Raw genomic sequence first — 10,976 nt, 5'->3', positions numbered from 1 at the left:
AATCCCTTTTTGCCAACCTTAACATGGAACAAAAAGAAAAATTAAATGAATTGATTAGTGCTATTCATGAAAAGGATGACCTTTTGGATTCCCAAGAGGACTTCCTAATTAAGGAAAACAAGAAACATGTTAAGGTTAAAAATGCTTATGCTCTAGAAATTGAGAAATGTGAAAAATTATCTAGTGAGCTAAGCACTTGCCATGAGACAATAGACAACCTTAGAAATGAAAATGCTAATTTGTTAGCTAAGGTTGATTCTCACGTTTGTAATGTCTCAACTTCCAATTCTAGATATGATAATGTTGATTTACTTGCTAGGATTGATGAGTTGAATGTTTCTCTTGCTAGCCTTAAATTTGAAAATGAAAAATTGCTTGCTAAGGCTAAAGATTTTGATGTTTGCAATGCTACTATTTCCGACCTTAGAACTAAGAATGACATGTTACATGCTAAGGTCGTAGAATTAAAATCTTGCAAACCCTCTACATCTATCGTTGAGCATGTATCTATTTGTACTAGATGTAGAGATGTTGATATCAATGCTATTCATGATCACATGTCTTTAATTAAACAACAAAATGATCATATAGCAAAATTAGATGCTAAAATTGCCGAGCATAACTTAGAAAATGAAAATTTTAAATTTGCTAGAAGTATGCTCTATAGTGGGAGCGCCCTGGCATCAAGGATGACATTGGCTTCCAAAGGGGGGGACAATGTCAAACTTAATGCCCCTCCTAAGAGATTGTCCAACTTTGTTAAGGGCAAGGCTCCCATGCCTCAGGATAACGAGGGTTACATTTTATACCCTGCCGGTTATCCCGAGGACAAAATTAGGAAAATTCATTCTAGGAAGTCTCACTCTGGTTCTAACCATGCTTTTATGTATAAGAGTGAGACATCTAGCTTCAGGCAACCAACCCGTGCTAAGTTGCCTAAGAAGAAAATTCCTAATGCATCAAATGAACATAGTCTTTCATTTAAAACTTTTGATGCTTCTTATGTTTTGACTAACAAATCCGGCAAGGTAGTTGCCAAGTTTGTTGGGGGCAAACACAAGGGCTCCAAGACTTGTGTTTGGGTACCCAAAGTTCTTGTTTCTAATGCCAAAGGACCCAAAACCGTTTGGGTACCTAAAGTCAAGAACTAAAATTGTTTTGTAGGTTTATGCATCCGGGGGCTCAAGTTGGATACTCGATAGCGGGTGCACAAACCATATGACAGGGGAGAAAAGGATGTTCTCCTCCTACGAGAAAAACCAAGATCCCCAACGAGCCATCACATTCGGGGATGGAAATCAAGGTTTGGTCAAATGTCTTGGTAAAATAGCTATATCTCCTGACCATTCTATTTCCAATGTTTTTCTTGTAGATTCATTAGACTACAATTTGCTTTCTGTATCTCAATTATGCAAAATGGGCTACAACTGTCTATTCACTGATATAGGTGTCACTGTCTTTAGAAGAAGTGATGATTCAATAGCACTTAAGGGTGTGTTAGAGGGTCAGCTATACTTAGTAGATTTTGATAGAGCTGAACTCGACACATGCTTAATTGCTAAGACTAACATGGGTTGGCTCTGGCACCGCCGACTAGCCCATGTTGGGATGAAGAATCCTCACAAGCTTCTAAAGGGAGAACACATTTTAGGATTAACAAATGTTCATTTTGAGAAAGACAGGATTTGTAGCGCATGCCAGACAGGAAAGCAAGTTGGAGCCCATCATCCACACAAGAACATCATGACGACCGACAGGCCGCTTGAGCTACTCCACATGGATCTATTTGGCCCGATTGCTTACATAAGCATCGGCGGGAGTAAGTATTGTCTTGTAATAGTGGATGATTATTCTCGCTTCACTTGGGTATTCTTTTTGCAGGAAAAATCTCAAACCCAATAGACCTTAAAGGGATTCTTGAGACGGGCTCAAAATGAGTTCGGCTTAAGGATCAAGAAAATAAGAAGCGACAACGGGACGGAGTTCAAGAACTCTCAAATTGAAGGCTTCCTTGAGGAGGAGGGCATCAAGCATGAGTTCTCTTCTCCCTACACGCCACAACAAAATGGTGTAGTGGAAAGGAAGAATCGAACTCTATTGGACATGGCAAGGACCATGCTTGATGAGTACAAGACTTCGGATCGGTTTTGGGCCGAGGCGGTCAACACCGCTTGCTACGCCATCAACCAGTTATATCTACACCGAATCCTCAAGAAGACATCCTATGAACTCCTAACCGGTAGAAAGCCCAACATTTCATATTTTAGAGTCTTTGGTAGCAAATGTTTTATTCTTGTTAAAAGAGGTAGAAAATCTAAATTTGCTCCTAAGACTGTAGAAGGCTTTTTACTAGGATATGATTCAAACACAAGGGCATATAGAGTCTTTAACAAGTCCACTGGACAAGTTGAAGTTTCTTGTGACGTTGTGTTTGATGAGACTAACGGCTCTCAAGTAGAGCAAGTTGATCTTGATGAGATAGGTATTGAAGAGGCTCCGTGCATCGCGCTAAGGAACATGTCCATTGGGAATGTGTGTCCTAAGGAATCCGAAGAGCCTCCAAATGCACAAGATCAACCATCCTCCTCCACGCAAGCATCCCCACCGACTCAAAATGAGGATGAAGCTCAAGTTGATGAAGTAGAAGATCAAGCAAATGAGCCACCTCAAGATGATGGCAATGATCAAGGGGGAGATGCAAATGAGGAAGACAAGGAGGATGAAGAGCAAATGCCGCCACACCCAAGAGTCCACCAAGCAATTCAACGAGATCACCCCATCGACACCATCCTCGGCGACATTCATAAGGGGGTAACTACTAGATCTCGTATTGCACATTTTTGTGAGCATTACTCTTTTGTTTCCTCTATTGAGCCACACAGGGTAGAGGAAGCACTACAAGATTCGGATTGGGTGGTGGCGATGCAAGAGGAGCTCAACAACTTCACTAGGAATGAGGTATGACATTTAGTTCCACGTCCTAACCAAAATGTTGTAGGAACCAAATGGGTCTTCCGCAACAAGCAAGATGAGCATGGTGTGGTGACAAGGAACAAAGCTCGACTTGTGGCCAAGGGATACTCTCAAGTCGAAGGTTTGGATTTCGGTGAAACCTATGCACCCGTAGCTAGGCTTGAGTCAATTCGTATATTATTAGCCTATGCTACTTACCATGGCTTTAAGCTTTATCAAATGGACGTGAAAAGTGCCTTCCTCAATGGACCAATCAAGGAAGAGGTCTATGTTGAGCAACCTCCCGGCTTTGAAGATAGTGAGTACCCTAACCATGTTTACAAACTCTCTAAGGCGCTTTATGGGCTCAAGCAAGCCCCAAGAGCATGGTATGAATGCCTTAGAGATTTCCTTATCGCTAATGGCTTCAAAGTCGGAAAGGTCGATCCTACTCTATTCACTAAAACTCTTGAAAATGACTTGTTTGTATGCCAAATTTATGTTGATGATATTATATTTGGGTCTACTAACGAGTCTACATGTGAAGAATTTAGTAGGATCATGACACAAAAATTCGAGATGTCGATGATGGGGGAGTTGAAGTACTTCTTGGAATTTCAAGTGAAGCAACTCCAAGAGGGCACCTTCATTATCCAAACGAAGTATACTCAAGACATTCTAAACAAGTTTGGGATGAAGGATGCCAAGCCCATCAAGACACCCATGGGAACTAATGGGCATCTCGACCTCGACACGGGAGGTAAGTCCGTGGATCAAAAGGTATATCGGTCGATGATAGGTTCCTTGCTATACTTATGTGCATCTCGACCGGACATTATGCTTTCCGTATGCATGTGTGCAAGATTCCAAGCCGACCCTAAGGAAGCTCACCTTACAGCCGTAAAACGAATCTTGAGATATTTGGCTTATACTCCTAAGTTTGGGCTTTGGTATCCTAAGGGATCCACATTTGATTTGATTGGTTATTCAGATGCCGACTGGGCGGGGTGCAAAATCAATAGGAAGAGCACATCGGGGACTTGCCAGTTCTTGGGAAGATCCTTGGTGTCTTGGGCTTCAAAGAAGCAAAATTCGGTCGCTCTTTCCACCGTCGAAGCCGAGTACATTGCCGCAGGCCATTGTTGCGCGCAATTGCTTTGGATGAGGCAAACCCTGCGGGACTACGGTTACAAATTAACCAAAGTCCCTTTGCTATGTGATAATGAGAGTGCAATCAAGATGGCGGATAACCCCGTCGAACATAGCCGCACTAAACACATAGCCATTCGGTATCATTTTCTTAGAGATCACCAACAAAAGGGAGATATCGAGATTTCTTACATTAATACTAAAGATCAATTAGCCGATATCTTTACCAAGCCTCTTGATGAACAAACTTTTAACAAACTTAGGCATGAGCTAAATATTCTTGATTCTAGGAACTTCTTTTGCTAACCTGCTCACATAGCTCATTTATATACCTTTGATCATATCTCTTTCATATGCTATGACTAATGTGTTCTCAAGTCCATTTCAAACCAAGTCATAGGTGTATTGAAAGGGAATTGGAGTCTTCGGCGACGACACAGGCTTCCACTCCATAACTCATCTTTCGCCGTCACTCCAAGCATCTCTCCATTTTTGGGGAGAAAGCATGAGCACCAAGCAAAAGGACTTCGTCTTTGGTATAATCTAAACTCATTTATTTTATGACCAAAGGGGAAGAAAGTACTTCGAGGGCTCTAATGCCTCCGTTTTTGGCGATTCATGCCAAAGGGGGATAAAGTATGGGCCCAAAGCAAAAGGACCGCACCACCACCAATTTCAAAAATCTAGTTTTTCAAAGAGTATTTTTCAATTGGTATCCTTTTGTGTTAAAAAGGGGGAGAAAGCAGTATTCCAAAAATGGTATATCAAAACCCTCTTGAACACTAAGAGGAGGATCTCATTTAGGGGGAGTTTTGTTTAGTCAAAGGAAAAGCATTTGAAACAGGGGGAGAAAATTTCAAATCTTGAAAATGCTTTGCAAAATCTCATTCATTTACCTTTGACTATTTGCAAAAGAACCTTGAAAAGGATTTACAAAATAGTTTGCAAAAACAAAATATGTGGTGCAAGCGTGGTCCAAAATATTAAACAATGAAGAAGCAATCCATGCAAGAATTTACATTGGCTCAATTCCAAGCAACCTTTGCACCTACATTATGCAAACTAGTTCAATTATGCACTTCTATATTTGCTTTGGTTTGTGTTGGCATCAATCAACAAAAAGGGGGAGATTGAAAGGGAATTAGGCTTACACCTAGTTCCTAAATAATTTTGGTGGTTGAATTGCCCAACACAAATAATTGGACTAACTAGTTTGCTCTAGTATATAAGTTATACAGGTGTAAAAGGTTCACACTTAGCCAATAAAAAGATCAAGTTATGGATCCAACAAAGGAGCAAAAAGGCAACCGAAGGCACCTCTGGTCTGGGGCACCGGACTGTCCGGTGTACACCGGACAGTGTCCGGTGCACCACCGGACAGTGTCCGGTGCACCAGAGGACTCCAACTCAAACTTGCCACCTTCGGGAATTTCCAGAGGCACTCCGCTATAATTCACCGGACTGTCCGGTGTACACTGGACAGTGTCCGGTGCTCCAAGGAAGAGCGGCCTCCAGAACTCGCCAGCCTCGGGAAAACGTAGCGGCTGCTCCGCTATAATTCACCGGACTGTCCGGTGAACCAGCAGAGCAACGGCTACTTCGCGCCAACGGTCACCTGCAGGCGCATTCAATGCGCGCCAGAAGCGCGCAGAAGTCAGGCACGCCCATACTGGCGCACCGGACATTGAACAGTACATGTCCGGTGTGCACCAGACATCCAGGCGGGCCCAGAAGACAGAAGCTCCAACGGTCAGAATCCAACGGCATTGGTGACGTGGCTGGCGCACCGGACATGTCCGGTGCGCCATTCGACAGTCAGCCCCACCAACGGTCAAGTTTGGTGGTTGGGGCTATAAATACCCCAACCACCCCACCATTCATAGCATCCAAGTTTTCCAGCTTCCAACCACTATACAAGAGCTAGCATTCATTGCAAAGCACACCAAAAGAGATCAAATCCTCTCCCAACTCCACACAAAGCATTAGTGTTCATTTGAGCTCTTGCGCTTGGATCGCTTCTTTTCTTTCGCATTCTTTCTTGTGATCAAACACTCACTTGTAATTGAGGCAAGAGGCACCAATTGTGTGGTGGCCCTTGCGGGAAGTTTGATTCCCAAGTGATTTGAGAAGAGAAGCTCACTCGGTCCGAGGGACCGTTTGAGAGAGGGAAAGGGTTGAAAAAGACCCGGCCTTTGTGGCCTCCTCAACGGGGAGTAGGTTTGCGAGAACCGAACCTCGGTAAAACAAATCCGTGTGTCTCACTTCTTATTTACTTGAGATTTGTTTTCCACCCTCTCTCGCGGACTCGTTTTTATTTCTAACGCTAACCCGGCTTGTAGTTGTGTTTATATTTGTAAATTTCAGTTTCGCCCTATTCACCCCCCCTCTAGGCGACTATCACTTGGGCATAACCTTTTGCCACAAGTCTAGCCTTGTTCCTTGTCACCACTCCGTGCTCGTCTTGTTTGTTGCGGAACACCCACTTGGTTCCGACAACGTTTTGCTTTGGACGTGGCACCAGGGTCCAAACTTCATTCCGCTTGAAGTTATTGAGCTCTTCCTGCATGGCCAACACCCAGTCCGGATCTAGCAAGGCCTCTTCTACCCTGAAAGGCTCAATAGAAGAGATAAAAGAGTAATGCTCACAAAAATTAACTAATCTAGAGCGAGTAGTTACTCCCTTGCTTATATCACCCAAAATCTGGTCGACAGGATGATTCCTTTGAATCGTCGATCGGACTTGAGTTGGAGGGGCTTGAGGTGCTTGTTCCTCCATAACATGATCATCTTGTGCTCCCCCTTGATCGCACGCCTCTTGATGAACTTGTTCATCAGTTTGAGTTGGGGGATGCACCATTGTTGAGGAAGAAGGTTGATCTTGCTCCTTTTGTTCCTGTGGTCGCACATCTCTAATCGCCATGGTGCGTATGGCGGCCGTTGGAACATCTTCTTCATCTGCATCATCAAGATCAACTTGCTCTCTTGGAGAGCCATTAGTCTCATCAAATACAACATCGCTAGAGACTTCAACCAAACCCGATGATTTGTTGAAGACTCTATACGCCTTTGTATTTGAGTCATAACCTAACAAAAACCCTTCTACAGCTTTAGGAGCAAATTTAGAATTTCTACCTTTCTTCACTAGAATGTAGCATTTACTCCCAAATACACGAAAATATGAAACATTGGGTTTGTTACCGGTTAGGAGTTCGTACGACGTTTTCTTGAGGAGGCGATGAAGGTAGACCCGGTTTATGGCGTGGCAAACCGTGTTCACGGCTTCTGACCAAAACCGCTCGGGCGTCTTGAACTCTCCAAGCATCGTCCTCTCCATGTCTATGAGCGTCCTGTTCTTCCTCTCTACCACACCGTTTTGCTGTGGTGTGTAGGGAGCGGAGAACTCATGCTTGATTCCTTCCTCCTCAAGGTACTCCTCCACTTGAAGGTTCTTGAACTCGAACCCGTTGTCGCTCCTTATCTTTTTCACCTTGAGCTCAAATTCATTTTGAGCTCTCCTTAGAAAGCGTTTAAGGGTCCCTTGGGTTTCTGTTTTTTCCTGCAAGAAGAATACCCAAGTGAAGCGGGAAAAATCATCAACTATAACAAGACCATACTTACTTCCCCCGATGCTGAGGTAGGCGACGGGTCCGAAGAGGTCCATATGCAACAGCTCCAGGGGTCTTGATGTGGTCATCATGTTCTTGCTGTGATGAGCATTTCCCACTTGTTTACCTGCTTGACAAGCTGCACAAGGTCTATCTTTTTCGAAAGTTACATTTGTTAGCCCTAACACATGTTCTCCCTTTAGAAGTTTGTGAAGGTTCTTCATCCCCACATGTGCTAAACGGCGATGCCACAGCCAGCCCATGCTAGTCTTAGCAATTAAGCATGCATCTAGACCGACCTCTTCCTTTGCAAAATCAACTAAATAGAGTTTGTTGTCTAGTACACCCTTAAAAGCTAATGAACCATCACTCCTTCTAAAGACAGACACATCTACATTTGTGAATAAGAAATTATAACCCATATTACAAAGTTGACTAATGGACAACAAGTTATATCCGAGCGACTCAACTAAAAACACATTAGAAATGGAGTGCTCGGATGAAATAGCAATCTTTCCTAGTCCTTTAACCTTGCCTTGATTCCCGTCACCGAATATGATTGAATCTTGGGAATCTTTGTTCTTGACGTAGGAAGTGAACATCTTCTTCTCCCCCGTCATGTGGTTTGTGCACCCGCTGTCGATAATCCAGCTTGAGCCCCCGGATGCATAAACCTGCAAGGCAATTTAGGCTTGGGTTTTAGGTACCCAACTCTTGTTGGGTCCTACAAGGTTAGTGACAATAGCCTTAGGGATCCAAATGCAAGTTTTATCTCCCTTGAATTTTGCCCCTAATTTCCTAGCAATCACTTTCTTATTCTTTCTACAAATTTCAAAGGAAGCATTGCAAGCATGGTAAATTGTAGAAGGTTCATTAATTACTTTCCTAGGAACATGAACAACATTTCTCCTAGGCATATGATGAATAATATTTTTCTTAGGCATATCTCTACCATGCACAAAGGAAGAACTTGAAGCAATCATGGCATGTGAATCATAAGCATTACAACTCCTATCATGATGAATATTTCTAGAAAATTTCCTATCATAAATAAATGCATGATTCTTTTGAGCACTATTAGCCATAGGGGCCTTCCCTTTCTCCTTTGTGAAAGTGGGAGCCCTTTGGCTTGTTAAGTTCTTGGCTTCCCTTTTAAAGCCAAGCCCATCCTTAATTGAGGGGTGTCTACCAATAGTGTAGACATCCCTTGCAAATTTTAGTTTGTCAAATTCATTCTTGCTAGTCTTAAGTTGGGCATTAAGACTAGCCACTTCATCATTTAATTTGGAAATGGAAATTAAGTGTTCGCTACAAGCATCAACATTAAAATCCTTACACCTATTGCAAATCACAACATGTTCTACATAAGAGCTTGATTTATTAGCTATTTCTAACTTAGTATTTAAATCAACATTAATAATCTTTAAGCTAGAAATAGATTTATGGCATGTAGATAATTCACATGAAAGCATTTCATTTCTTTTAACTTCTAAAACAAGAGAATTCTGCGCACTAACAAATTTATCATGCTCTTCATATAAAAGATCCTCTTGCTTCTCTAACAATCTATTCTTCTCATTCAAAGCATCAATTAATTCATTGATCTTGTCAATTTTAGTTCTATCTAAACCTTTGAATAAACTAGCGTAGTCTACTTCATCATCACTAGACTCATCATCACATGAAGAAGCATACGTAATGGTACTTCGAGTACTTACCTTCTTCTCCTTTGCCATGAGGCAGGTGTGATGCTCGTTGGGGAAGGGAGCCGACTTGTTGAAGGCTGAGGCGGCGAGCCCTTCGTTGTCGGAGTCGGACGAGGAGCAATCTGAATCCCACTCCTTTCCAAGGTGTGCCTCGCCCTTCTTTTTTTGTAGGTCTTCTTCTTTTCCCACTTTCCGCTCTTTCCTTGTTCCTGGTCACTATCATTATCGGGACAGTTAGCAATAAAGTGACCAATCTTACCACACTTGAAGCAGGAGCGCTTTCCCTTCGTCTTGCTCTTGTTGGGATGCTCCTTGCGACCTTTAAGCGTCGTCTTGAAGCGCTTGATGATGAGGGCCATTTCATCCTCATTTAGCCCGGTCGCTTCAACTTGTGCCACCTTGCTAGGTAGCGTCTCCCCGCTACTTGTTGCTTTGAGAGCAACAGTTTGAGGCTCGTAGATCGGCATTGGGCCATTCAATGCATCATCAACATATCTTGCCTCCTTAATCATCATTCGCCCGCTTACGAACTTTCCGAGTATTTCCTCGGGCGTCATCTTGATGTACCTAGGATTCTCACGAATAGAGTTTACAAGATGAGGATCAAGGACAGTGAAGGACCTTAGCATAAGTCGGACGACGTCGTGGTCCGTCCATCTCGTGCTCCCATAGCTCCTTATCTTGTTGACCATGGTCTTGAGCCTATTGTACGTTTGAGTTGGCTCCTCTCCCCTGATCATCGCGAACCTTCCTAGTTCGCCTTCCACCAACTCCATCTTGGTGAGCATGGTGGCGTCGTTCCCCTCATGCGAGATCTTGAGGGTGTCCCAGATCTGCTTGGCATTATCCAAGCCGCTCACCTTATTGTATTCTTCCCTGCACAAGGATGCTAAAACAATAGTAGTAGCTTGTGCATTTTTATGGATTTGTTCATTGATAAACATAGAATTATCCGAACTATCAAATTGCATTCCATTTTCTACTATCTCCCATATACTTGGATGAAGAGAGAACAAATGAGTACGCATTTTGTGACTCCAAAATCCATAGTCCTCTCCATCAAAGTGTGGAGGTTTACCAAGTGGAATGGAAAGCAAATGAGCATTGGAATTATGCGGAATACGAGAATAATCGAAAGAAAAGTTCAAGTTAACCGTTTTCTTTTTCTCCTCGTATTCGTCGTCCTTTTGAGAAGAGGAAGATTCGTCGCTGTCGTAGTAGACAATCTTCTTGATGCGCCTCTTCTTCTTTCCATCCTTCTTCTTTTGACTTGAGCCCGAGTCAGTGGGCTTGCCGTCTTTTGGCTCAATGATGAAGGATTCTTTCTCATTGTCGTTGACCACCATCCCCTTTCCCTTAGGATCCATCTCTTCGGGCGATTAGTCCCTTTCTTGAAGAGAACGACTCCGATACCAATTGAGAGCACCTAGGGGGGTGAATAGGTGATCCTGTAAAAACTTAAACCTTAAAGCCACAAAACTTGATTGAGAGTTAGCACAATGAAATCAAGTGGCTAAGGAGAGCTCTTGTGAAACACAATAGACACAGTGAGAACCAGCACAAG

Source organism: Zea mays, chromosome 3, assembly GCF_902167145.1.
Source record: "Zea mays cultivar B73 chromosome 3, Zm-B73-REFERENCE-NAM-5.0, whole genome shotgun sequence".
Classification (NCBI taxonomy): Eukaryota; Viridiplantae; Streptophyta; class Magnoliopsida; order Poales; family Poaceae; genus Zea; species Zea mays.
Note: the sequence above shows the minus strand (reverse complement) of the source record.